Raw genomic sequence first — 25861 nt, 5'->3', positions numbered from 1 at the left:
AAAGCCTTTAGTTATTGTGCACATTTGATGTGCTGCATCTGGGCTAAGACTCCGTGTGGTGTATGTCTGGCTTGCAACCCTTTCCTGGCGTGCTCGGGATGCATCCGGATTAGCTTTCTTACCATTGACTGACATCTTGTCTTTAATCACACTGTACTCACAGGCTATTTGTGTACTGTTTATGATACTGCTGCAGCCTGTAGATAAACTCCAGTCTAGTCTCTGCGCCATCCTGCAACCCTGCCCCGACTTGACTGGTATGGACTCAGTTTGTGTTTCGAATCGCGTCGTACATTAACCTTTACCCCTGCATACCATGCGTTGAGCTTAGCACGCTAGTATGGGTGGCTTCTGCATACCCATCTACTTTTTAACACACCTTAGATTGTGGGAGAAATAACAAAGTGTGCATTGTTTTACTTTTCTCCCTGAAAGTGTTGTCCAGAATTCAGCTGCTCCCTGCAGGCCTCTGGTTGAACCCTCCCACCATTTGTTTCATTTTTCTTTAAACGAGAGATTTATTTAATAGATTCCTTTCACCGTATACCAATCTTGGGCAAATGGGTGATTTATGCACGTTCTCACATCTGCCACATCACCTACGCCTGCTTCACTGAAATGTAAGTTGCAGTGACAGCTGTTAAAATGTAATGCCATTTTAGACTATAAGAAACTGCTTGCATAGATGGGTGAAATAGAACAAGCTAAAGGATCGGGTGATGTAATGTTCTTTCAGAACATTTCACTTAAATGTGGACGTTGCTCCAAATTGATGCTCCTCCAAATTGTGAAGACTAAAGTGCATGTGAGATGGAGTTCTAGAGGTGGGTGTAAAGCACAAACACAAAGCCTGTATTCTTTACGTGCATTTGATTTGTAAAAGTAAATTTCATAATTACTGCCTTATTTGAGGTCTGTGTTTGACAGTGTAGTTTGACGTTTTCAATGTAAGTTCAGTGGGTTTCCGGTCCATTGCTACCAATCATATGGATATGGCGTTAGAGCCAGAGCTGCATACTTTGGAACTGGGGAACCAACATGCTGTGTTTCTGAGCAAATCACTTATTCTTCCAACCCCTGAAAAAAAACAATCTGGCCTAGATTAATGTAACTGGTGTTCATGTAAAGGCCTATGGTTTACAAGTGCCCCACAAGGAGAAAATATCTCCGGGGCTTCAACGGTGCCATAATTCTTGTGAAGGAAGATGGGAAAAACTACTCAGTGATTTGTTTGCCTGCAGCCTTATACCTGGAATCAGCGTGCGCATAACCGAGATCTGGTGTCCAAGTGCCTGTACATTTCCAGATTAAAAGGTTTTTTTGCTTAAAGGCCCTGCATGATTAATTTGTAAAAGCCTCCACAGTTTACATGTCACAATACATCCTGGACGGAAGAATGACCGACCTAGTGGAGTAACCGTATATTAGGTAATTGTAATAATTGAATGTGGACACTTACCACACACACACACAATATTTCTCACTTGCACACAGTATCTCTAACACACACACTCTTAACACACAATGTTTCTGATGCAAACACATGCAATCTTTTCCACACTGTCTTTCTTGCACACACACTTACAACCTGTTTCTCTTTTGCTCACATAAAGGCACACACAGTCTCTCTCGCGCCCACACACGTACACAATCTCTCAAACGCACACATAATCTGTCTTTCTGATGAATACATCTGCCAGTGGATTCCTCACCTTGTGGATATCTCTTGCGTCAGCAACATTCGGAAATTCTTTCGTAGCTCCTAACGCCGACGTGGACGACGTCACAGAAGCACAGCATCGTGCTCTGCTCCGCTGACATCACTGACTCCATAATAGGACCCCATCCGCATGATGACTTCTATTTGCTTTTTTCTGCGTCAACGCAAACTGTTTTTCTTGGGATCCTCAGTAGCTCAATTGGTTAGTTTGTTACGGATACTTGTTTTGTGTTCTAGTTTCCTGTCGATACGTCTTCGAGGAAATCCGGGTTCAAGCCCTGTGGGGCGTGCGGAAAGTTAATGTCGAACGGATCTGCACGAGGACTGCGTTTGGTGCCTTTCATCGGACCACGATGTCCAATGATGCTCCAGCTGTAATGAGATGAACCTGAAGGCGCTGCGAGAGAGAGAGGCGAAGCTGCTCGTAGCAAAATTGAAGGAGAAGAGAGGTAGGAGGCGTTCGAGGTCGCGCTCTAAGTCTAGATTCGCTTCAAGGTAATCTTCGGGGCATGCTTCTCGATCTAAGAAGCATGGGTCGCGGCATCACTCTAGAAGAGTCTGATCTGAAGTCGAAATCTCCAAAACATCGGAAGGACCATGTCTCTAGTTTATCTGTTGCATCGAATTCGGAGTCACGGGGTGAGCCTTCTCCTATAGCTTCTCTGGAGCATGCTCCGGCTTCGAATCCTTCCCCAGCGCCGACGCACTCCATCTCTGGAGGAGGAGGCTGCATTACCTGGAGGGTCTTCGACTCCGTTGGAACCTCCCTCGGGTCCGGTTGGCCCCACTCCGATTGTACCTCAACAGGAGCAGTGTCTAGGGCCATACCCAATCTTACCAGGCCCGGGTCAAGACCCGACGCATTATTTAAATGCGATGTATGGGGTCTTTTAAAGAGCCATGTACCCCTCTGGAGCACCATCCTGTCCCATGGGTCCTATGGCCTACAATCTGGGTGTACCGCAGACTTATGCATGGGCACGGTTTATGCCTTTTATGCCGGCGGCGCCATCCTGGCATTTCCTGGCTCCGAGGTCATACACGCCGATACCATCTTCACCGGCTCCGATTCCGACTCTACCTCGTCCGTTCCAGACTGTACCTCGGGATCCGAGGACAACGCCGGCTTCGTCTGAGTCGGTTGTGGCTCCATCGACGCCGATCCAGAGGATGAGATCTAGGCGGGAGGCTCAAAGGCTACTGGAGGAGCAAAGTTATCACGCAGTGGAGATGGAGGAAGGTGAATTGCTGGAGTCTAAGGACTTGTTTGAAGAGCTTAAAGAGGCAAGTGGCCTGGAGTTTTCTCCGGAGTGAGAGCTTTCTTCAGCTCCTGATGTTCCATCAAAGAATATCGCACCGTATCAGTCTTTAGAAAGGGGGCTCTGCTCTTGGCTTTGAATTTGCCTACTGCAGAGTTTAAATCAAATGTTCGAGGCATATGAGCTGCAGAATCCTACAGTTAGCAATAGATCGCCACCTGGTGTTGGGCTCGGATGATTGCAGGTTGTTTTCTTCTTGGAAGAAGTCGTTGTAGTCACGAGATAGGTGACTCCTCCCTGATAATACTGCGCATGGTCATCGACTCCATCCTCAGTTTTTTTCCGCCACTGAGTTCGGATGAAAGTTTTTCGCTCCATCTAGAAAATACTTTTTCTGCATTTTTCGATGCGAGAAACTTTAAACAAACTTCTTTCGACATCGAATAGACTTTCGACATCACCAGCTACATTCCGGTGCGTCGACGCGGGCCGTTGGGCCCATCGGCGCCGTGCGGCCTACGCCTCATGGACAGAACTCCATTCAAGAGATGCCCGGTATGTCGAGTAAAATTCCCTCATAGTGACCATCACGAGGTTTGCAACCTCTGTCTCTCGCCAGAACACGACTAGTCGACCTACACTTTCTGTGCCTCCTTCTGATTGAAGAAGACACATCCGGGATCGGAGGGCCTCTCGACGCTAGATTAGATCGGCACCGGAGGCCATCTTTGAGGAGGAGATCGTCAAAGAAGACTTCTCCGAGGACTAATATTCATTAAAAGATATCTCCGAGGACGAGGCTCCACTCGGCGCAGAGGAGGACTCGCCTGATCTCCAAATTATATCGGGGGCAGAGGATTCGGACGATTTGTTTCCATCTCGACAACCCGTGAGTACATCTGCCCCTGCACGACAGACATTACCCAAACAAAAGGCAACGGTCAGCACTCCGCCCATGGGGCCCAGTCGAGACAGCAATTTACCCTCTAACTCCCCGCCTTCGGGCCCGGCTCCGAGGAAAGAGAATACGCCTTCTGGTGCCTCGGCACCGAAGAAATACCATGTGCTAGTTACACCTCCTCAATTGGCACCGAAACATCCTTCGACACCGAAGGACTCATCGGCACCGAAAACAAAATACCCTTCGGTGCCCAAAGACAAGGACACTTCGGCACCTGTATCATCTGTGCCGAAGCCAAGACCTGTACCAGACCCGAAAGCTTCGACTCCGAAACCTTCTGGTTCAAAAAATAAAGAGGGGAAGCCAGTTTCCGGCGGCACATGCCCAGCAAAACCTGTCTCCACGCCAAAACCTCTAATATCAGTACCAAAGAGCCCAGATAAGACTAAACAACCTTCGGCACCGAAAACATTGCCAAGAGACTGTTACTCCTCCTAAGGCAAAAAAGCACTAGACAACCTCTACCGGTTTCGAAAAAATCGACGCTGAAGATTATAGAAGAGGAAGAACTGTTTAGACCAGATCCTAGACATAAAAAGGTCCATATTAATCCAAAAACTGGACACGTAGAAGCAATTCCTTATAAAAAAGAGACCAGCAGACACACCGCTCACCTGTGGTTCCTGCCAAAAAGGACTGCAACCTATCCAATGCACCCTTCCTCTCCTTCACCTTCTTCCTCTCCTATTACTCCATATGTAGAACCTATAACTTCTCCTATTCAATCTCCTGCATCATCACAGAACACTGACAAAGAGTATGATTTAGGTGGGGGGATGATGTTCCAGAGCCACATACATACCCTTTAGATGAGGATATCAACACAGAATATCCCAAGGATGATGATACATATAATTTTGCACCAAATAATGCACCAGACATCCCTGATCCTGAGTACTACCCAACAAAACCTTCCCCCTACAGAGGATAGGATTGGGTTTAAAACTGTATTAAACAGAGCTGCACTTTACCATGGAGTTCCTATGCACTCTGATGCCATTGAGGAGGACTTTTTGTTACACTTTCGAACAGTCACAAAGGTCTACCCAAATATTACCAATGATCAAGGGAGTAATTAAACATGCTCCAGTACGGTGTAGGGTGCTAAATCTTAAAATAGAGAAAGTATAGGCCAGAACCAGCTGATCCAGTGCACATTAAAGGTCATCTGGCATTAGACTCCTTGGTAGTGTCAAATGCACGCAAAAGGGCCAATTCTCAAACTTCTGGGGGCACACTCCTGCCTGACAGAGTCTAAGACTATTGATGCGTCAGGGAAACGAATTGCTGCACAAGCAACAAACATAACGGCGCATAGCAAATACACAGGCTTTACTCACGCTACAACAGGGCTCATTACGATCAACTAGAAAAGTTAATGGAACACCTACCAGATCAACACAAAGATCTGGCAGCAGAACTTTTACAGGAAGGTAAATTAATGTTCGAGGCATGTGGGCTGCTGAATTCATATCTGTGCATAGATCGCCGCCTAGTGTTGGGTCCGGATGATTGCACATTGTTGTCCTGGAAGAGTCTTCGAGGTATCACAAGATAGGTGGCTCCTCCCCTGGACTACAGTGCGCATGGGCATCGCCTCCATCCCCAGATTGTTTTTTTCCGCCATTGGGTTCGGATGTGTTTCGGTTCCCTCTGTCGGAATCGATAGTTGTAAACTTTTCTAACTCGAGACCAAAAGGTCTTTAGGCTGAGCGTCGGTATCGTTTCGTTCGGGGTTTGTTTGTTCTCAGCTCCGAACTCTTGCTATCCATCCGCGTGCTCTCGGCGCGGACGGGCCTACTCGACGCTCCAGACATGGAACGGACTCCGTTCAAAAGGTGCCCGGTGTGCACCTCCAAGTATTCACACCTCGATGTGCACCCTGTGTGCAACAAATGTTTGTCACCGGACCATGATGAGGCCAGGTGCATGGCCTGCTCGAAGTTCCGGTGCAAGAAGACTCTCGATTCGTCGGGCCGCTAGACTCCAGGCCAAGCTAGCGGCAACATCGGCGCCCCCCCCCGGATGACATCTTCGAAGAATCTGTTAAAGACGACTATGTCATGCAGGTTTCGGACTCTGGCCCCGCGTCTGAAGGTGATGCCTATGACGCGGGAGACGAAGACTTTGACGAGGTAGGGGACGACGATGGGGCAATTGCCACCGTGGGGGACAGCTCGGAGGAAGAGCGTCCCCAGACTGACTCAGGGGTCAATCCCCTTCATGCGGCCCAGGTCGAGGGATCGCCTTCGGGCCTTACCCAAGACCTCGTTACTAGTCCAGCAGCCCCGTCTCGGGCCCGGTCACGGACATTTCTAAGGCGCCACTCCCGTTAACGAAAACGAAAGTGAAGCCATTGGGATCCACTCCTCCGGTTTGGAAACCGAAAGTGAAGGCTGCGCTGGTGCAGAAGGCTCTGGAGGCATCTACTTCCAAAAAATTCAAAATGGCCGACCTGAAGAGCTGTGCCAAAATGGCCGACCCGAGGGCCTCGGGGTCGACGTTGAAGACTAAGCCGACCGACGCGGCCGCGTCGGCGCCGAAGATGGTCGAGGTCGATGACCCGAAGAAAGCTTCGAAGAAGCGTCCGGGCGATTCCACGGCTCCGCCCGTCGGGGACAAGGACCGTGAAGTGTCCGCTCCGAAGACTATGCCTCTCGCCGACCCGTCTCCCGGCTCGGGGAGATCGATCGAGCCGGTCAAGCCCTCCACGGCCTTGACGAAGAAGGTCGCGGAGTCCCTGCAACGGATTCGGAAGGACGCTGTGGTTCCCGAACCGGGGGATGTGGTGCCGAAGCACTCATCAAAGCCAGCAAAGGCGCAAACGCCTATCCGCTTCACTCTGCCGCCGAAGTCGGCGCCGCAGGCTTTCGCTCCGAAGCACGGGGCAGGTGTGCCCTCGAAGCAAGTGTCGACGCCCGAAGCGGCACTGGTGGTGTCGAAGCCTCGGCTCCTGCCGCTTGCAGAGGAAGAGCGTCGAGAGGTCATCTACGCCAATACCGGAAAACTGTCTCTCCTCAAAAGGAAAATCACTGCGGAGCCGGTGTTGGAACATTTTCGGATTCCTCAAGAATAAAAAGGACTCTGCGGGTACTTCGGCCCTGATCGAGCCTGCCTCTCCACAAGCTTTAGACCATTTGCCAACGCGTTCCAACGCAGGGGATGATGACTATGAGGAGGCAGAGTACAACTATCCGGCGTACTCGGATCCGGAGGAGGAACATGAGCCCTGGTCTGCCGGCGGCGACCCGGACGACCCGCAATCGGGTCAGGAACCGCAGCTCTTTGCTGCAAAGACCTCACCGACGGAGGACTCGGCAGCCTTCAACTCTTTGATTGAGCGAGCTGCAGCTAACCATGATGTCGAGCTGCACTCAGATCCTGTGGATGTGGACTTTTTGTTTGACACTTTCTCAGTGGCTGAAAAGTCAATCAAGACATTGCCAATGCTCAAGGGAGTGCTAAAGCACGCGACTGAGGTCTTCAAAGAGCCCACGCGGGCGCGTGTCATCAATCCTCGCATTGACAAAAAATATAAGGCAGCGCCCTCGGATCCCACATACTTCAAGGGACACTTGCCACTGGACTCGTTGGTGGTATCCAACGCACGCAAGAGGGCGAACTCGCAGACCACTGGTGACGCTCCTCCCCCAGACAAAGAGTCTAAAATATTTGAGGCCTCAGGGAAACGGATTGCTGCACAGGCAGCTAATATTTGGCGAATCTCAAACACGCAGGCCCTACTTGCACGCTACGATAGGGCTCATTATGACACCCTAGAAACACTGCTGCAACACTTGCCTGACCAGTACAAGGAGGCAGGGGAAATGTTAATTCAGGAAGGAAAGCTCATCACAAACGCTTCCATCAAATGTGCGCTGGACGTGGCTGACACGGCCTCCAGGGCAATCAACACTAGTGTGTTGCTGAGAAGACATGCATGGCTTAGGATATCAGGTTTCAAACCAGATATACAAACAACCATCCTGAACCAAACAGTAAATCCTGACCACCTGTTCGGCCCGGAGGTGGATGCGACACTGGAAAAAATGAAGAAAGACAGACACTGCTAAGTCTATGGGGGCCCTCCAGTCTCAGCAGTTTCGGGGTGGTTCCTTTCGCCGTTCCAATACCAGAGGCACCTCAAGGGGTCAGGCATCGCAGTCCACACAGTATTATAAAAGTAATACCCAAACCTCATACACCAACAAGGGTAGAGGTGGCTACAGAGGCAAAAACATCAAAGGCAGGGGACGTGGAAACAACAGCTCCAGGTCCACCACCGCCAACAAGCAGTGACGCCTTGTCACTGCCCCCCGACCACACAACACCGGTTGGGGGGAGACTCCAGCAGTTCCTGCCCGTGTGGAAATCCATCACCACGGACAGGTGGGTCAAGTCTCTTATCCAGTACGGTTACTGTCTGGAACTCACTTCCACTCCACCAAACATACCTCCAAGGACCCGTCCTATGTCTGGCGAGCACTTGCACTTGTTGCAGCAAGAGGTACAAGTCATGCTGCAAAAAGGGGCAATAGAGCTCGTTCCACTGCAAGAAAGGGGTACAGGAGTTTACTCTCTGTACTTTCTAATCCCCAAAAAGGACAGATCCCTACGGCCCATCCTGGACCTCAGGCCCCTCAACTGGTACATTCTCTCGGAGCACTTCCATATGCTCACGTTGCAGCAGGTACTCCCTCTGCTTCAACAGGGGGACTTCCTGGCTACGTTGGATCTGAAAGATGCATAATTTCATATCCCCCCAGCATCCTTCCCACAGGAAGTATCTCAGATTCACGATTCAAGACCAGCACTACCAGTTCAGGGTTCTGCCGTTCGGGGTCACCACAGCGCCAAGGGTCTTTACGAAGTGCCTGGCTACTGTGGCGGCGCACCTACGACGCCAGAACGTCCACGTCTACCCTTACCTGGACGACTGGCTCATTCAGGCAAAAACAGAACAGTGCGCTGACCACGTGTCCCGCACCATTCATCTCCTGCACGATCTGGGATTCTCTCTGAACTACCCGAAATCCCATCTCCAGCCCGCCCATGTACGGCAGTATCTGGGCGCGACAATAAACCCTCTGGCAGCCAAATCCAGTGAGAGTCGCCAGTATCCAAACGCTGATCCAACGATTCAGACCTCAACACTCGCTTCCAGCAAGAGTGTTCATGCAGTTGATAGGCATGATGGCCTCCTGCATCTCCATTGTCCCGCACGCGAGACTACATATGCGTCCGCTTCAGGAGTGCCTAGCACGTCAGTGGACTCAGGCTCATGGGCAACTAACAGACCTAGTGTTGGTGAGCGGTCGGGCGTACAACTCTCTGCATTGGTGGAATCCACAAAACCTTTGCAAGGGCCGACCGTTCCACGAGCCTGTACCACAGATTATCCTGACAACGGACGCTTCTCTCCAGGGATGGGGAGCGCATGTACTCCACTACACAGTGCAGGGACTGTGGACACTACAGCAGAGGAAGATGCACATCAATGTGTTGGAACTGATGGCAATCTTCATGGCCTTAAAGGCGTTCAAAGTACATCTGTGCAACAAGGTCGTGTTGATCCGGACGGACAACATGACAGCCATGTACTACATTCAAAAGCAGGGAGGCACACACTCTCCGCAGCTGTCTCATCTGGCTCAGAGCATGTGGAAGTGGGCCATTCAGAGGAACATCTTCCTCATGGCAGAGCATCTCCCGGGCAAGGACAACCAGATGGCGGACCTGCTCAGCAGGCACAGCCACCAAATGCACGAGTGGGAGATGCATCCATCAGTACTCCAACCTTACTTCCAAAGGTGGGGTCATCCAGAGATAGACCTGTTCGCCACAAGGGAGAACGCAAAATGCCAAAGCTTCGCCGCCAGGTTCCCACACCCGCAATCGCAGGGCAATGCGATGTGGATGAACTGGTCAGGCAGATTTGCGTATGCTTTTCCCCCAGCACCTCTGATACCGCTGGTGGCACGCAAGCTCAGGCAGCACTCGATGACTCTCATCCTGGTTGCTCCAACGTGGGCTCGCCAACCATGGTACACCACGTTTCTGGAACTTTCCGTGGTACCGCATCAAAGGCTTCATCTCACACCCAGCCTTCTGACGCAGAGCCATGGCGACATTCAGCACCCAGATCCGCAACAGCTCAACCTGGCGATCTGGCTCCTGAAGTCCTAGAGTTTGGCTACCTCAATCTTCCTCCAGATTGCATGGACCTCATTCGGGAGGCAAGAAAGCCCACTACTAGAGCGTGTTATGCGGCTAAATGGAAGCGGTTTGTCATTTATTGCGCAAACCACAACATTAACCCACTAGATGCTTCCATTCAGAACATCATCTGTTACCTGTTCCGTCTGTACCAGTGCAATTTGGCATATACTTCCATCCGTATTCACCTGTCTGCCATGGCCGCATACCTCCAGAATAGACAGTACCTTTCACTTTTCAAGGTGCCTGCTATCAAAGCCTCTCTGGAAGGACTCAAAAGGGTCATTCTACCACTCACCACCAGCTCCAGAATGGAACCTCAATGTGGTTCTTACAAGGCTGATGGGTCCTCCTTTTGAGCCACTACACTCTTGCGAGCTTCAGTTCTTGACTTGGAAAGTGGCTTTCCTAGTAGCAATTACATCGCTACGGAGGGTTAGTGAGTTGCAGGCCCTCACCATCCAAGAGCCTTTTTTCCAAGTTCACGCTAACAGGATAGTGCTCCGCACTAACCCTAAATTTCTACCCAAGGTTGTGTCTCAGTTCCACATGAACCAAACAATCGAGTTGCCGGTGTTTTTTCAAAATCTTGAGTCGCTGGCGGAGCGGATGCTCCACACCCTTGACGTTAAAAGGGCCCTAATGTATTACATTGACAGGACCAAGGATTTTAGAAAGACTAAGCAACTTTTCGTTGCCTTTGCATCACACCACAAAGGTAACGCTATTTCCAAGGCTGGTATTGCTAGGTGGATCGTGAAATGTATTCAGATCTGTTATGCAAAAGCGAAACGCACTCTTACAACTCCACCAAGAGCCCACTCCACCAGAAAGTTGGGGGCCTCTATGGCCTTCCTTGGAAACATTCCCTTAGAGGATATATGTAGAGCAGCCACATGGTCTACCACACACACACTAAACATTACTGTGTAGATGTGCACTCTGAACAGCAGGCAGCTGTAGGTCAGGCTGTTCTCAGGACACTTTTCCAAACCTGCTGCAGCTGGCACGGGCGGCCGCCCATAATGGAGGTACTGCTATGTATTCTATGCACAGATATGAATTCAGCAGCCCACATGCCTCGAACTGCAAATGCTACTTACCAGTATGCATCTGTTCTTGGCATGTAGGGCTGCTGACATTCATATCGCCCACCCTCCTCCCCGGCGCCTGTAGCAGCTGCAGTATTCATATATATGCTCATAGCATGGTCATCACTCACATAGTTCATCCCCAGATTGTTTTTAGCCATTGTGGCCGAGATGGAGTGGAGTCTATGCCCATGCGCACTGTAGTCCAGGGGAGGAGCCACCTATCTTGTGATACTTCGAAGACTCTTCCAGGACAACAATGTGCAATCATCCGGACCCAACACTAGGCGGCGATCTATGCACGGATATGAAAGTCAGCAGCCCTACATGCCAAGAACAGATGCATACTGGTAAGTAGCATTTGCAATCTAATGCCTCAATTAAATGCGCACTAGATGTAGCTGACACAGCATCCAGAGCAGTGAACACTAGTGTTATTCTCAGGCGTCGTGCATGGTTACGCATTTCGGGTTTTAAGCCAGAAGTACCAACTACCATCCTAAACCAGCCCTTTAATCAGAACCAATTGTTCGGGCCGGAAGTAGATGATACATTAGAAAAGATGAAGAAAGACACAGACACCGCTAAGTCTATGGGGGCATTACAATCCACCCAAACTAGAGGTTCGAGGCATGTGGGCTGCTAAATTCATATCTTAGCATTAGATCGCCACCTAGTGTTGGGTCCGGATGATCGCACATTGTTGTCCTGGAAGAGTCTTCGAAGTATCCTGAGATGGGTGGCTCCTCCCCTGGACTACAGTGCGCATGGGCATCGGCTCCATCCCCAGATTGTTTTTTTTCCGCCATTGGGTTCGGATGCTGTCTCGACGTCTCTCCGTCGGAACCGAATAAACATCACTTTTTACGGCCAAAAGGCTTTGGGTTCTTTACGTCGGTATTGTTTGCGTACGGTCTCGAGTTCTTCCGTCTCTCGGAGCCGGAATCACCGGAGTTTTTTACTACTCTTCGGACATCGAGGCCTTCTCATCGCGACTCGACACTAAGTTCCCAACATGGAGCGGAGTCCGTTTAAACTCTGTCCGCTCTGTGGGTCCAAATACCCACATATAGACGTACACCCGGTCTGTAATAAGTGCCTTTCGCCAGACCATGACGAAGGAAGTTGCCGGGCCTGTGCGAAGTTCAGGTCGAAGAAAACTCTCACGATTCGGCGCGCAGTGCGCCTTGTGGCCAAACAGGCGGCCCCGGATCCAGATAACATCTTCGGCGACCAAGAAGAAGAGGACCAGAGCCATCATCTTCAAATCTCCCCGCCTGAGACGGAGGTCGAGGCTGATCCGGAATATGACGACGACGGAGTCGTGGGTCAAGGCCTTGAATACGTCGACGAGGTAGGGGACGACGTTATGGTTTATGGGGCCGAGGAAGATAGCTCAGGGGACGAGCTATGCCCCGAAGTTGACGAACATCAGGAGAGGGTCGCGGGATCGCCTGTCGGCCTTACCCAAGACCCTGTAGCGCAAGCCACGGCCCCGCCTGCCGGCCCGGCCACGGACATACTTGCTGCGCCGAGGGTTTCGAAACCGAAACTGAAAGCAACGGTCTCGACTGCACCTAAAATGGCCGACCCGAAACCGAAACCGAAAGTTAAGGACTCAATCGTCCCTAAGATGGCGGTCGCAACAGCAACAACAAATAAACAGGCGGCCTCATCGACTCCGTCGACCTCCGGTCCGCAGAAGTCGAAGAAACACGGCGATTCCACTGGGTCGAAATCGGCGCCGGAGGAGAGATCCTCTAAAAAGGGTGGCACGCACAAGACAAGCGCGCCGGCGCCGGCGAAGCCTGCCAAGGCAACCGACACAGCCCCGGCTCCAACGGGGACATCTGCGCATCGCTCCAGGGACTCGGGGTCGGCGCCGTCCATCCCTCCAAAAGACCAACGGAACGTCGCATCCGAAGGCAAGGCCACCTCGTCGGTGCCAAAGACATCGGTCACCGACGCATCTCTCGTGGCTGCTTCACTACAAAGAATTAAAGACAAGGCTTTTTCTTCGTCGACGCCAACGCCATCGACGCAGAGGGCGGCAGATGTCCCGGTCAAGCCGGCAAGTAAGCTCCTCTTCCTTCTACCGCCAAAAGTGGTGCCAAAGGCCTTTTCCTCGAAATCGACGCCAAAGAAGTCGGACTCTTCTACGGCAGAGACATCTTCGGGTCAAGTGCTCGACCCTGAAGAAGATTCGGAGTGCTTCATAGACGCGGACAAGGGGAAGTTAACCCTTTATAAATGGAAGATCACTTCGCAGCCGGTGGAATCCTACGTCATTCCCCTAAAGAAGAAAAAGTTTCCACAGGACGCCTCAGGCCTCATGGAACCTATCCAGCCTCCTCTGGGACGGAGCCCAACACCGTCTCCAGACCACTCTGAAAGTGAGGGCTATGGTGAAGATGAACAATACACCTTCCCAGTAAATGAACCTGATGCACAGCCAGATTCTTATTATGGCGTTGGGGACCAAGGCACCCAAGATGTGGGGCAAGACCCACAGACTTTCAGTACACGTGCATCCCCTACGGAGGATTCTGCAGGTTTTCATGCACTCATTGAGAGGGCAGCTGCTAATCATGATGTGGACATGCATGCTGACCCAGTTGAGGAGGACTTTCTATTCGACACATTTTCAGTTTCGGAAAGAAATGTAAAGACCCTGCCTATGCTCAAAGGGGTCCTCAAGCATGCTGCGGACATCTTTAAAGAGCCTACCAGGGCGAGGGTGGTCAACCCACGTATTGAAAAAAAGTACAGACCAGCGCCTGCAGACCCTGCATACATTCGAGGACAGTTGCCGCTTGACTCCTTGGTGGTAGCAAACGCACGCAAGAGGGCCAACTCCCAAACAACGGGTGAAGCTCCTCCCCCGGATAAGGAGTCCAAAGTGCTAGAGGCAGGAGGCAAAAGAGTGGCTGCACAGGCTGCCAATTTCTGGCGTATTGCAAATACACAGGCACTACTGGCACGTTATGATAGATCACATTACGACACACTAGAGCAGATTGTAGAACACCTGCCTCCGCAGTTTCAAGAGGGCACCAAAATGATTATACAAGAAGGACAACTGATCTCCAACGCGGCCATAAAGTGCGCACTTGATGTCGCGGACACAGCCGCTAGGGCCATTAACACCAGTGTCATGCTCAGAAGACAGGCTTGGCTCCGCATATCGGGGTTCAAACCTGACATTCAAACAACCATACTTAATCAACCAGTCAATCCGGATAGACTGTTTGGTCCAGATGTTGACACCACCCTGGAAAAGATTAAAAAGGACACTGAAACCGCTAAATCGATGGGGGCCCTACAATCTCAGCAGTTTCGTGGCAATAATTTTCGTCGCTCAGGTGCCCGTGGAGTCACCAGAGGACAGATGGGTCAACAGTCACAGTTCCCTAGAGGTGGAGCACAGTCCTCGTACCCCAAACAAAACAAGAGGGGCTACAGGGGAAACAGCAACAAAGGACGTGGCAAGGGAGGCAACAATTCACGCTCCTCTGCCCCGAGCAACCAGTGACTCTCTGTCACTGCCCCCCGACCATTTAACACCTGTCGGGGGGAGAATACAGCAGTTCCTGCCCGTCTGGATCAACATCACCACAGACAGGTGGGTGCGACAGCTTATCCAGTACGGTTATTGTCTAGAGTTGAAATCCACTCCACCCAACATTCCACCAAGGCAAAGACCTATGTCCGCAGAGCACTTGCACTTATTGCAGCAGGAAGTGTTGGTGATGCTGCAAAAAGGGGCAATCGAGCTCGTGCCAGTGGGGGAGGAAGGCACAGGGGTTTATTCCCTGTACTTCCTCATTCCAAAGAAGGACGGATCTCTCAGACCGATTCTGGATCTCCGTCCCCTCAATCTGTACATACTGTCAGAGCATTTCCACATGCTTACACTGCAACAGATTCTTCCTATGTTAAACAAAGGAGACTTCTTAGCAACCTTGGATCTCAAGGATGCTTATTTCCACATTCCGCTACATCCGTCCCACAGAAAGTACCTCAGGTTCACTATCCAGGGCACGCATTATCAGTTCAAAGTCCTGCCCTTCGGAGTCACAACTGCCCCAAGGGTCTTTACCAAGTGTCTGGCGACTGTAGCGGCGCACCTCAGGAGGCAGAACATCCATGTCTACCCCTACCTCGACGACTGGCTCGTTCAAGCCAGGTCGGAACAGCAGTGCGCCGCGGACATGTCGACTACCATTCACCTCCTTCACGACCTGGGTTTCTCGTTGAATTACCCGAAGTCACACCTTCAGCCGGCACACGTCCGGCAGTTTCTGGGTGCGACAATCAATACCCTGACGGCCTCGGCACAACCAAACCAGGTCAGGATAGACGGCATACAGTCTTTAATCCAGAAGTTCAGACCGGGACACTCACTTCCAGCAAGAGTGTTCATGCAGTTGATAGGCATGATGGCCTCCTGCATCTTCATAGTCCCTCACGCACGGTTGCATATGCGCCCGCTCCAGGAGTGCTTAGCAAATCAGTGGACACAGGCTCAGGGACAATTAACAGACCTAGTGTTGGTTACCAGTCGGGCATACAACTCTCTGCATTGGTGGACTCCACACAACCTTTGCAAGGGCCGACTGTTCCAGGAGCCAGTGCCACAGGTTATCCTGACAACGGACGCATCTCTCCAGGGATGGGGAGCACACCTGCTCACTTACACAGTGCAGGGACTATGGACGACGCAGCAACAGAAGATGCACATCAACTATCTAGAACTGATGGCGATCTTCATGGCACTCAAGTCCTTCATTGTACATCTCTGCAACAAAGTGGTGTTAGTCCGGACGGACAACATGACCGCGATGTACTACATCCAAAAACAGGGGGGCACCCACTCACCACAGCTGTCTCACCTGGCTCAGAGCATGTGGAAGTGGGCCATTCAGAGGAACATCTTCCTCATGGCAGAACACCTCCCGGGGAAGGACAATCAGATGGCGGATCTGCTCAGCAGATACAGTCATCAAATGCACGAGTGGGAGATACATCCATCGGTACTCCAGCCGTACTTCCAAAGGTGGGGGCGTCCAGACATAGACCTGTTCGCCACAAGGGAGAACGCAAAATGCCAAAGCTTCGCCGCCAGGTTCCCACACCCCCAATCGCAGGGCAATGCGATATGGATGAACTGGTCAGGCAAATTTGCTTACGCTTTTCCCCCGACACCCCTGATACCACTGGTGGCGAGGAAACTACGGCAACACTCCATGACACTCATCCTAGTTGCTCCAACGTGGGCGCGCCAAGCATGGTACACCACGTTCCTCGAACTCTCAGTGGTCCCGCATCAAAGACTGCGCCTCACGCCCAGACTTCTGACGCAGAACCATGGAGAAATTCAGCATCCAGATCCGCAACAGCTCAACCTAGCGATCTGGCTCCTGAAGTCTTAGAGTTTGGATACCTAAACCTACCTCCTGAATGCATGAACATCATCAAGGAGGCGAGGAAGCCGTCAACCAGAGCATGCTATGCCGCAAAATGGAAGCGTTTTGTCATCTACTGTGCAGACAATGGCATAAACCCGCTAGATGCATCTATCCCTAACATCATTTGCTATCTGTTACACCTTTATAAGTGCAAGCTAGCGTTCACTTCTATTCGGATACATCTATCCGCCATCGCGGCTTACCTTCAAAATAGGCAGCATCTCTCAGTCTTCAGGGTGCCTGCCATTAAAGCGTTCCTTGAAGGCCTGAAACGAGTCATTCCCCCAAGAACACCGCCAGCTCCCGTGTGGAACCTCAATGTGGTCCTCACCAGACTGATGGGACCACCGTTTGAGCCAATGCACTCGTGCGAACTGCAATTCCTAACGTGGAAAGTTGCTTTCCTAATTGCCATTACGTCACTAAGACGCGTAAGTGAGTTGCAAGCACTCACGATACAAGGACCATTCATCCAGATTCATCCAAATAGGGTAGTACTACGTACTAACTCCAAATTCCTTCCAAAGGTGGTGTCACATTTTCATCTCAACCAAACTATCGATTTGCCTGCATTCTTCCAGAACCCACAAACAGTGGCGGAAAGGATGCTCCATACGTTAGACGTACGGAGGGCATTGATGTACTACATAGACAGGACACAACACTTTAGGAAGACAAAACAACTCTTTGTTGCCTTCTCACCACAACACAAAGGCAACCCAATTTCCAAAGCAGGAATAGCCAGATGGATTGTTAAGTGCATTCAAATCTGTTATCATAAAGCCAAGCGCACTTTAACAATACCCCCAAAGGCACACTCCACACGCAAGTTGGGGGCATCCATGGCTTTCCTTGGAAACATTCCTCTAGAGGACATTTGCAGAGCAGCCACGTGGATTACACCACATACCTTTACAAAACACTACTGTGTTGATGTACATTCCAAACAGCAAGCGGCTGTAGGACAGGCTGTTCTCAAGACACTTTTTCAGGTTTCTGCAGCTGGCACGGGCAACCGCCGCTGATGGAGGGACTGCTATGTATTCTATGCTAAGATATGAATTTAGCAGCCCACATGCCTCGAACTGAATATGCTACTTACCAGTATGCATCTGTTCTTGGCATGTAGGGCTGCTAACATTCATATCGCCCACCCTCCTCCCCGGTGCCTGTCGCAGCTGCAGATATACTATTGTATTCAATCATTAGCATGGACATCCTTTACACTTTTCACTCCATCCTCTGCCACAATGGCGAAAAACAATCTGGGGATGGAGCCGATGCCCATGCGCACTGTAGTCCAGGGGAGGAGCCACCCATCTCAGGATACTTCGAAGACTCTTCCAGGACAACAATGTGCGATCATCCGGACCCAACACTAGGTGGCGATCTAATGCTAAGATATGAATGTTAGCAGCCCTACATGCCAAGAACAGATGCATACTGGTAAGTAGCATATTCATTTCTTTTCGCCCTCCTCTTATAGAGGAGACTCCAAACAGACCGGCGCAGACACATCATTTTTATAAAACACACACAAACCTCCTCTAATAAAGGCTATTTTAGAGGAGGATACAGAGGCAATAACAACAAGGGAAGAGGTGGTAACAACAACCGCTCCTCTTCCACTCCTAAACAGTGACTTCCCTCTGCCTCCCCTACAGCATTTCACTCCTGTGGGGGGCAGACTTTCACAGTTCCTACCTGTCTGGAATTCCATCTCAACGGACAGGTGGGTAAGACAAATTATCCAACATGGCTACTGCCTGGAACTCGCAGCAACCCCCCAAACATACCACCGAGGCAGCGTCCAATGTCTGCGGAACACATAACTCTGCTTCAACAGGAAGTTCTAGCACTTCTACGAAAAGATGCTATTCAAGTAGTTCCGTTAGAGGAACAAGGAACAGGAGTTTATCCAGTATTTGGGTGTCTTTCATAGATTCACATGCCTGAATCATTCCCCGTCGTCGAGACGGGAGCCTCCGGTATATAGAAAAGTAATGTCCTAAGACATACATAAAGAGATTAGGTCTAAGGGGCTCTCCTTAGTAACCTATCTAGGTCCTTATGCAGGAAGGACCAAACAGAGTAGGCTCCAGGGTCCCACCTTGGTAGCCTATCTGAGTCCTTTTGTAAAAAAGGACCAAAGTAAAAGAAACAACCAATCAGCAACTACCTCCCTCCAGAACCTTCCTGTGAGGAGCCTCAGTCTCTCAGATTTTCTACCGCACGTTGTGCTAGGGAGTCACCACCCGAGTTCTCCTCAGGAATCTTGGATTTTCTTCAAATTTCAGTTTTTTCGACTTTCTTACTATGGCTGATGTCAAGAAGAGAGCACTCTTCCGTCCCTGTGCCTCCTGTGGTAAACTGAGGCTCCACGTGGACGACGAACATGAGGAATGCCTATATTGCCTCTATCCTCACCACAAGTCTATTGACTGCAGGATTTGCCGTAAGTTCTCCGTCAAGACCCAGAAAGACCGGGAAGGGAGACTTCTAATTTGGCTGAACAGGCTTAAGGGCAAACCGGAAGGCGACCTCATTTCCGAAGGTGAGAGCATGTCTGGCGCCTCACAGTTTTCCCTGAAGAGGCCTAGGGCTTCCTCGCCTGGCCACTCAGCAACCCCTCCTAAGAAGTCCAAAAGGTCTTCAGAGGGCAAGCCTGCCGTATCTAGCAAGGACCTTCCTGTCCCCAGGAAGCAACCACTGCTTACGGTGGCGACGGCGCAATCGGCGACCACCTCATCGCTTAAGACCGTCTCCACATCGACAACGACGGTATCGACGACGATGGCATCGTCGGCGTCCTCCTCATCGACGACTCTAACACACTCGTCGTCAGCAGGAAGACCGCTTTCATCCTCCGCACCGTCGACGACAAGACCGTCGACGAGGACATCAACGACGACACCGTCGACGAGGACGTCGACGACGGCACCGTCGACGAAGCCGCCGACGAAGGGCACTCCGTCGACGGCGCCGACGACGAAGCAGTCGACAGCGGAAAAGCTAACTAAGGCACCGTCGACGAGAGCGTCGTCGACGGACACACCGTCGACGACCATATCGACGGCTGCTGGTACCTGGAGAGAATCAGAGCTCCTGTCACATGCGATGGACGCTCAGACATCCCATGTCTCCATCAGAATCACCAAAATGCCGATTACTCCGGAGATGACTTCGCCTAGTAAGGTCCAACAGCTGACGCCATCCTGCCTCTTACAGGACCAGGAACCGGAGGAAGAGATGTTTACCCAGGCCACTAGCCCCTCAGACTTGGTTGTCAAGTGCCAGAGTACGGACGAAGAGCAGGAGGCTGAAGAATCTGTTCCTCCAGTTGTGTCTACCCAAGTTCACACCCAGGTGACCCCAATGGTGTGTTTGCCAGCCTCTTTGGTTTCAGACTTGCGCTTTCTCGTTCAGGACTACAAAGAGCGGTTTCCGCAGAAAGCCACCCCTGCTGTTCCGCCAACCCCGCAGCCAGCTGTGACCGTTCCTGCGCAGGTGCCAAGGCTTAAACCCCCTCCACTGGTTCTTCCTAGGACACAGGACCCTGCTCAAGACCCCGTCTCGTCCGAGGAAGAGGAAAGGGAACATGAAGAAGGGGAGGTCCGAGATGATGATACGGACGTGGATGCGGACCAAGACTGTCACTCACTCTCCAGCCTCTCCGGAGCCGCAATCCTCAGTCTCCACCTGCAGATATTGGAGGTTTCCATAACCTCATGGAAAGGGCAGCCAAAAGGTTCCATATGTCCATGGAATCTCAGGAAACTGAATGTTTCCTCTATGACTTTAAAGAACCAACTAAGAAAACTACTAGATCGATCCCGATCATTGATTATCTGCTTAAACAGGGCAAGCAGCTCATGCAGTCTCCAGCCTCCCTGCAGGTAATCGTACCCAGGCTGGATAAAAAATACAGAGCTACGTCATCAGCTCCAGCATGCCTTACGGGTCACCCCAAGGCGGACTCTGTGGTCACCCAGGCGGCGCAGAAGAACTCGCGTAACCCTGCATCACCTTTATCGACACCACCAGATGAAGAAGGCAGGAAGTTGGATGCAGTTGGGAAACGTTTTTCCACTACCTCTGCGACAACGGTGAAGATTGCCAATTCCATCGCCCTTCTCGGGCGTTACAACCGCCAACTCTGGGCGGATATCGCGCCCTACATTGCCGACCTGCCGGAAGACCTTAAAGCGGAGGCACACTCGCTCCTCCTCGAGAGACAAACATCGGCTTCAGAACTAATCGACTGCGCCATTGACGTGGCCATGACTGGATTCAGGCAGCTGGCAGGCGCCGCTGTCCTAAGACGCCAAGGCTGGCTTAAGGCCACCTCTTTCAGACAGGAGGTCCAGACCAAAATTTTAGATATGCCTTATGATGGTGATCATCTGTTCGGCGAGAAGATTGACGAAGCCCTCACTACAATTAAGGACACCGACACAGCCAGAGCCCTAGGCACTCTGCAATCTCGCACTCAGTCCTTTCGTACCAACAGGGGGAGGGGACAATCCTCCTATAGAGGCTCTTATCAAAACAAGTCCTCTTACTCATACTCACAGGGTAAGACGCAATTCCAACAGCGCCAAAACCAGTCGGGGCGTCAGTCCTCCTTCAACAAATCGTCCTACAGAGGAAAAGGGCAGAAGAGACCAGCAGGCAATCGCCAATGACTCTACCAATTGGCCAGCCCCTCCACCATCGCTACCTTTGCGACTTGGAGGAAAACTTTCCTTTTACCTTCAAAATTGGCGGCAACTAACGACGGACAGGTGGGTTCTACAACTCCTTCAATTCGGCCACTCTCTGGAATTCCTCTCAAACCCTCCACGGACACCACCTGTCAAGCGTCCTCACAGACACCTACGGCTGCTTCTACAAGAACTAGCTTCCATGCTCCAGAAGGGCGCAATAGAAAAAGTTCCACACGCCCAGATGGGGGGAGGGCTTCTATTCCCACTTCTTCCTCATCCACAAGAAGGGGAAGAAATGGCGACCGATTCTCGACTTGAGAGCTCTCAATGTGTTTTTAAAGAAGCAGTCGTTCCGGATGGTCACGCTACAAGAGATCCTGGGACTCCTGGAAAAAGTCGACTACATGACATCACTCGACCTACAGGACGCCTATTACCACATCCCTATCCTCCAGGGACACAGGAAGTTCCTAAGGTTTGCAGTCGCAGGGGTACACTACCAATTCCGCGTCCTCCCCTTCGGCCTCAAATCTGCTCCAAGGATCTTTACGAAATGCCTTTCCCCTGTAGCAGCCTATCTCCGCCAGCAGGGTCACCAGGTCTTCCCTTACTTGGACGACTGGCTGGTAAAGGCTCCGTCGAGAGCAGCCGCAGCCGCATCTTCCAGCGCCTGTCTGCATCTTTTCCGCCGCCTCGGCTTGACCCTCAACAAGGAAAAGTCATCCCTAACACCAACCCGAGTCATCACTTTTCTAGGAGCGACCCTGGACACAGAATGCACGAAGGCCTTTCCATCACAGGAGAGAAAGTCGAAACTCATCTCCTTGGCCAGGTCAGTGGCATCCAAAAAGACTCTGACCGTCCGCCTCTTCAAGTCGCTCCTCGGCATGATGTCGTCATGTATCCTACTCATCCCGCACTGCCGCCTAAAAATGCGCCCCCTGCAGGAAGAACTGTCAAAACAGTGGACACAGGCGGCGGGGTCCTTCGAGGATCGCTTACGAGTCACCCAACCTATGATCAACAGTCTACAATGGTGGAGATCAGACAAACACCTGTCGCAAGGACTGCCGTTCCTGCTTCCGGCGCAACCGCTTATTATCACCACGGACGCATCCTTGGAGGGCTGGGGTGCAGTCCTGCAAGAACTACAGACCAACGGAAAATGGACGCCACAGGAATCCAAGCTCCACATCAACATTCTGGAGCTACGGGCAGTCTTCCTGGCGCTACAGTCGTTCCTCCCGCGCATCAGAAACTCCCCAGTGCTAGTCAGGACGGACAACACCACGACTATGCACTACCTGAACAAACAGGGAGGGACGCGCTCGCTCTCTCTCTCTCTCGAGAATCTCAGAGTTTGGAACTGGCTTCTACAACATGGCATCACCCTCAAAGCCGAATACGTTCCGGGCAAAGACAACGTCCTGGCGGACGCCCTCAGCAGAGACCAGTCCCTGTCCCACGAATGGGAGTTGGACGAGAGTGCATTGAACTAAATCTTCAAGAAGTGGGGGACACCTCAGATAGACCTCTTCGCCACCAGGGAGAACGCCAGATGCCCAAGCTTCGCAAGCAGGCTTCCCCAACCAGGAACACTAGGCAATGCATTTTCCATAGCTTGGCAGAACGTGTTTGCTTACGCCTTTCCGCCATTCCCACTGATACCCAGGGTGATCAGGAAAATGAAATCGGAGCCCTGCACCCTGATCCTCATCGCCCCATTCCTGGCCGAGGCAGCACTGGTACACGGAGCTCCATCGTCTATCGGTCCATCCGCCTCTTCGCCTACACAGCCACCCGAACCTACTCACGATGTCTCACGGGCAGGTTCTCCACCCGAACCTGGGCCCTCTGAAATTGTCAGCCTGGCTCCGGACTACCGCGAGTTCAGTCATCTAAACCTACCACAAGAGTGCAAAGACGTCCTGTCCAACGCTAGAGCTGACAGCACAAAAAAGACTTATACTCTCAAGTGGAAACGCTTCTGCGTCTGGTGTGAGAAGGAAGGTCTACATCCCTTCCAGGTCACTCCCCAACAACTCCTGCCATATCTCCTACATCTGGCGCACTCAGGCCTTGCCCATGCGTCCATCAAGGTCCACTTGGCAGCAATTTCTAGGTTCACTCGGACTTCTAGGGGCCCCTCCCTGTGGGCGGACAGACTCATTAAACAATTCCTAAAGGGCCTTTTTAGGTCCTTCCCTAGACCAAAACCTGTCCCTCCAACGTGGCAACTCAACGTAGTTCTTCACCAGTTGATGAGGCATCCCTTTGAGCCTATCCACAAGTCGGATATCAAATTACTGTCGTGGAAGACAGCCCTCCTACTGGCTCTGACCTCGGCCAGAAGAGTGGGCGAATTGCAAGCCCTATCCATCCAGGACTCATTCTTACAATTCAAAGAAGACAGTGTCATCCTGCGTACTAACCCACGATTCATACCCAAAGTCCCTTCGGACTTCCATTTAAATGAGCCTGTGGTTCTTAAATCATTCTTTCCGAACCCATCTACTCCAGCTGAGAGATCACTGCACTCTTTAGACCTTCAGAGATGCCTAAAATTCTATCTTGATAGAACAAGACAATTCAGGAAGTCATCCCAACTCTTCGTCGCATTCAGCAGACCTAGTAAGGGCATGCCTCTATCAAAGCAAAGTATATCAAGATGGATCTCTTCAGCTATAACTCTCTGCCACGAACAGGCAGGACGACCTCTGGACTCACGGGCCAAAGCCCACTCCACCAGGGCCATGTCCACGTCTGCGGCACTGTTTGCTGGAGTGCCCCTCCTGGACATCTGTCGAGCGGCGACCTGGAAGTCCCCGCATACCTTTACCAGGCACTACTGCTTGGATGCTGAGCTGACGAAGGACGCAGCAGTGGGCAGAGCAGTGCTTCGCCATCTATTCCAGTGAGGTGAGCCCTCCTACTTCCCGCCATCCTTGACTGGTATGCACATTTCTTTACTACTAGATTCTGCATGACATTGTATGCTGTTTCTTATACAGTCACAAATGTTCCTTATTTGCAGGTGTATATGTTCTGTATCAACACAGGATGTGCATATTGTATTGCTTGCTACTCTGATTCAGGCATGTGAATCTATGAAAGACACCCAAATACTGGCTAAGAAATGCGTTACTTACCTGTAACTGCAGTTATCCAGTATTAGTGTCTTTCATAGATTCACATGCACCCTCCCGCCTCCCCTGGCAGGACTCACCTCTCTCTAACAGGTTTACACCTACCAACTTGGTGCGTACGAAAATCTGAGAGACTGAGGCTCCTCACAGGAAGGTTCTAGAGGGAGGTAGTTGCTGATTGGTTGTTTCTTTTACTTTGGTCCTTTTTTACAAAAGGACTCAGATAGGCTACCAAGGTGGGACCCTGGAGCCTACTCTGTTTGGTCCTTCCTGCATAAGGACCTAGATAGGTTACTAAGGAGAGCCCCTTAGACCTAATCTCTTTATGTATGTCTTAGGACATTACTTTTCTATATACCGGAGGCTCCCGTCTCGACGACGGGGAATGATTCAGGCATGTGAATCTATGAAAGACACTAATACTGGATAACTGCAGTTACAGGTAAGTAACGCATTTCTTACTCCCTAATTCCAAAAAAGGACGGGACATTAATACCAATTCTCGATCTCGGGCCCCTCAACCACTACATACAATCTGATCATTTTCACATGATCACTTTACAACAGGTATTCCCATTACTACAACAGGGAGATTTTTTGTCCTCACTAGACCTAAAGGACGCCTACTTTCACATTCCAATACATCCTGTGAACAGTAAGTATTTAAGGTTTGAACTGATAGTGTTGTCCTTGTATGACAAAGTCCTTCCATTCGGGGTCACAACAGCACCACAAGTGTTTACAAAGTGCTTAGCAGTAGTGGCAGCACATCTCAGAAGACAACAGATACAGGTCTTCCCCTTCCTCGACGACTGGCTCATAAAAGCATTATCGTTCAACCAGTGTGCACAACACCCAAAACAAACAATTCAAACACTGCACAACTTAGGGTTTACGATAAACTACACCAAGTAACACCTAGAGCCTTCCCATGTTCATCAATATCTAGGAGCTACTATAAACACATCTGTAGCTCTATCGTATCCCAGTCAAGCCAGGATTCAAAGTATTCAGAACTTAGTCTCCCTTTTTCAATGCCAGTACTCTCTACAAGCCAGAGTGTTCATGAAACTAATAGGCAGGATGGCTTCTTACATCTTTATAGTTCCTCACGCAAGACTGCAAATGCGCCCACTACAAGAATGTCTAGCACAACAGTGGAATCAGGCTCAAGGTCAGCTTACAGACCTGGTGTTGGTAGACAGCCGTACATATCGATCTCTGCAATGGTGGAACAACAAAAACTTGACAAAGGGACGGCTGTTCCTAGATCCAGTTCCACAGATAGTGCTCA

The 25861-nt window shown here is 50.9% G+C and overlaps 1 protein-coding gene across 1 annotated transcript in view; it reads left to right on the top strand.

Moving 5' to 3' along the window:
- Window positions 1-25861, top strand: part of LOC147707338 (ribonuclease H1-like) — a 685720-nt gene that overhangs the window by 177728 nt on the left and 482131 nt on the right. The gene's annotated exons all lie outside the window — the stretch shown is intronic.

Source organism: Lissotriton vulgaris, chromosome 6 (genome assembly GCF_964263255.1).
Source record: "Lissotriton vulgaris chromosome 6, aLisVul1.2, whole genome shotgun sequence".
Classification (NCBI taxonomy): domain Eukaryota; kingdom Metazoa; phylum Chordata; class Amphibia; order Caudata; family Salamandridae; genus Lissotriton; species Lissotriton vulgaris.
The sequence above is the reverse complement of the archived record's forward strand: the minus strand, read 5'-3'. Positions and strand labels throughout refer to the sequence as shown.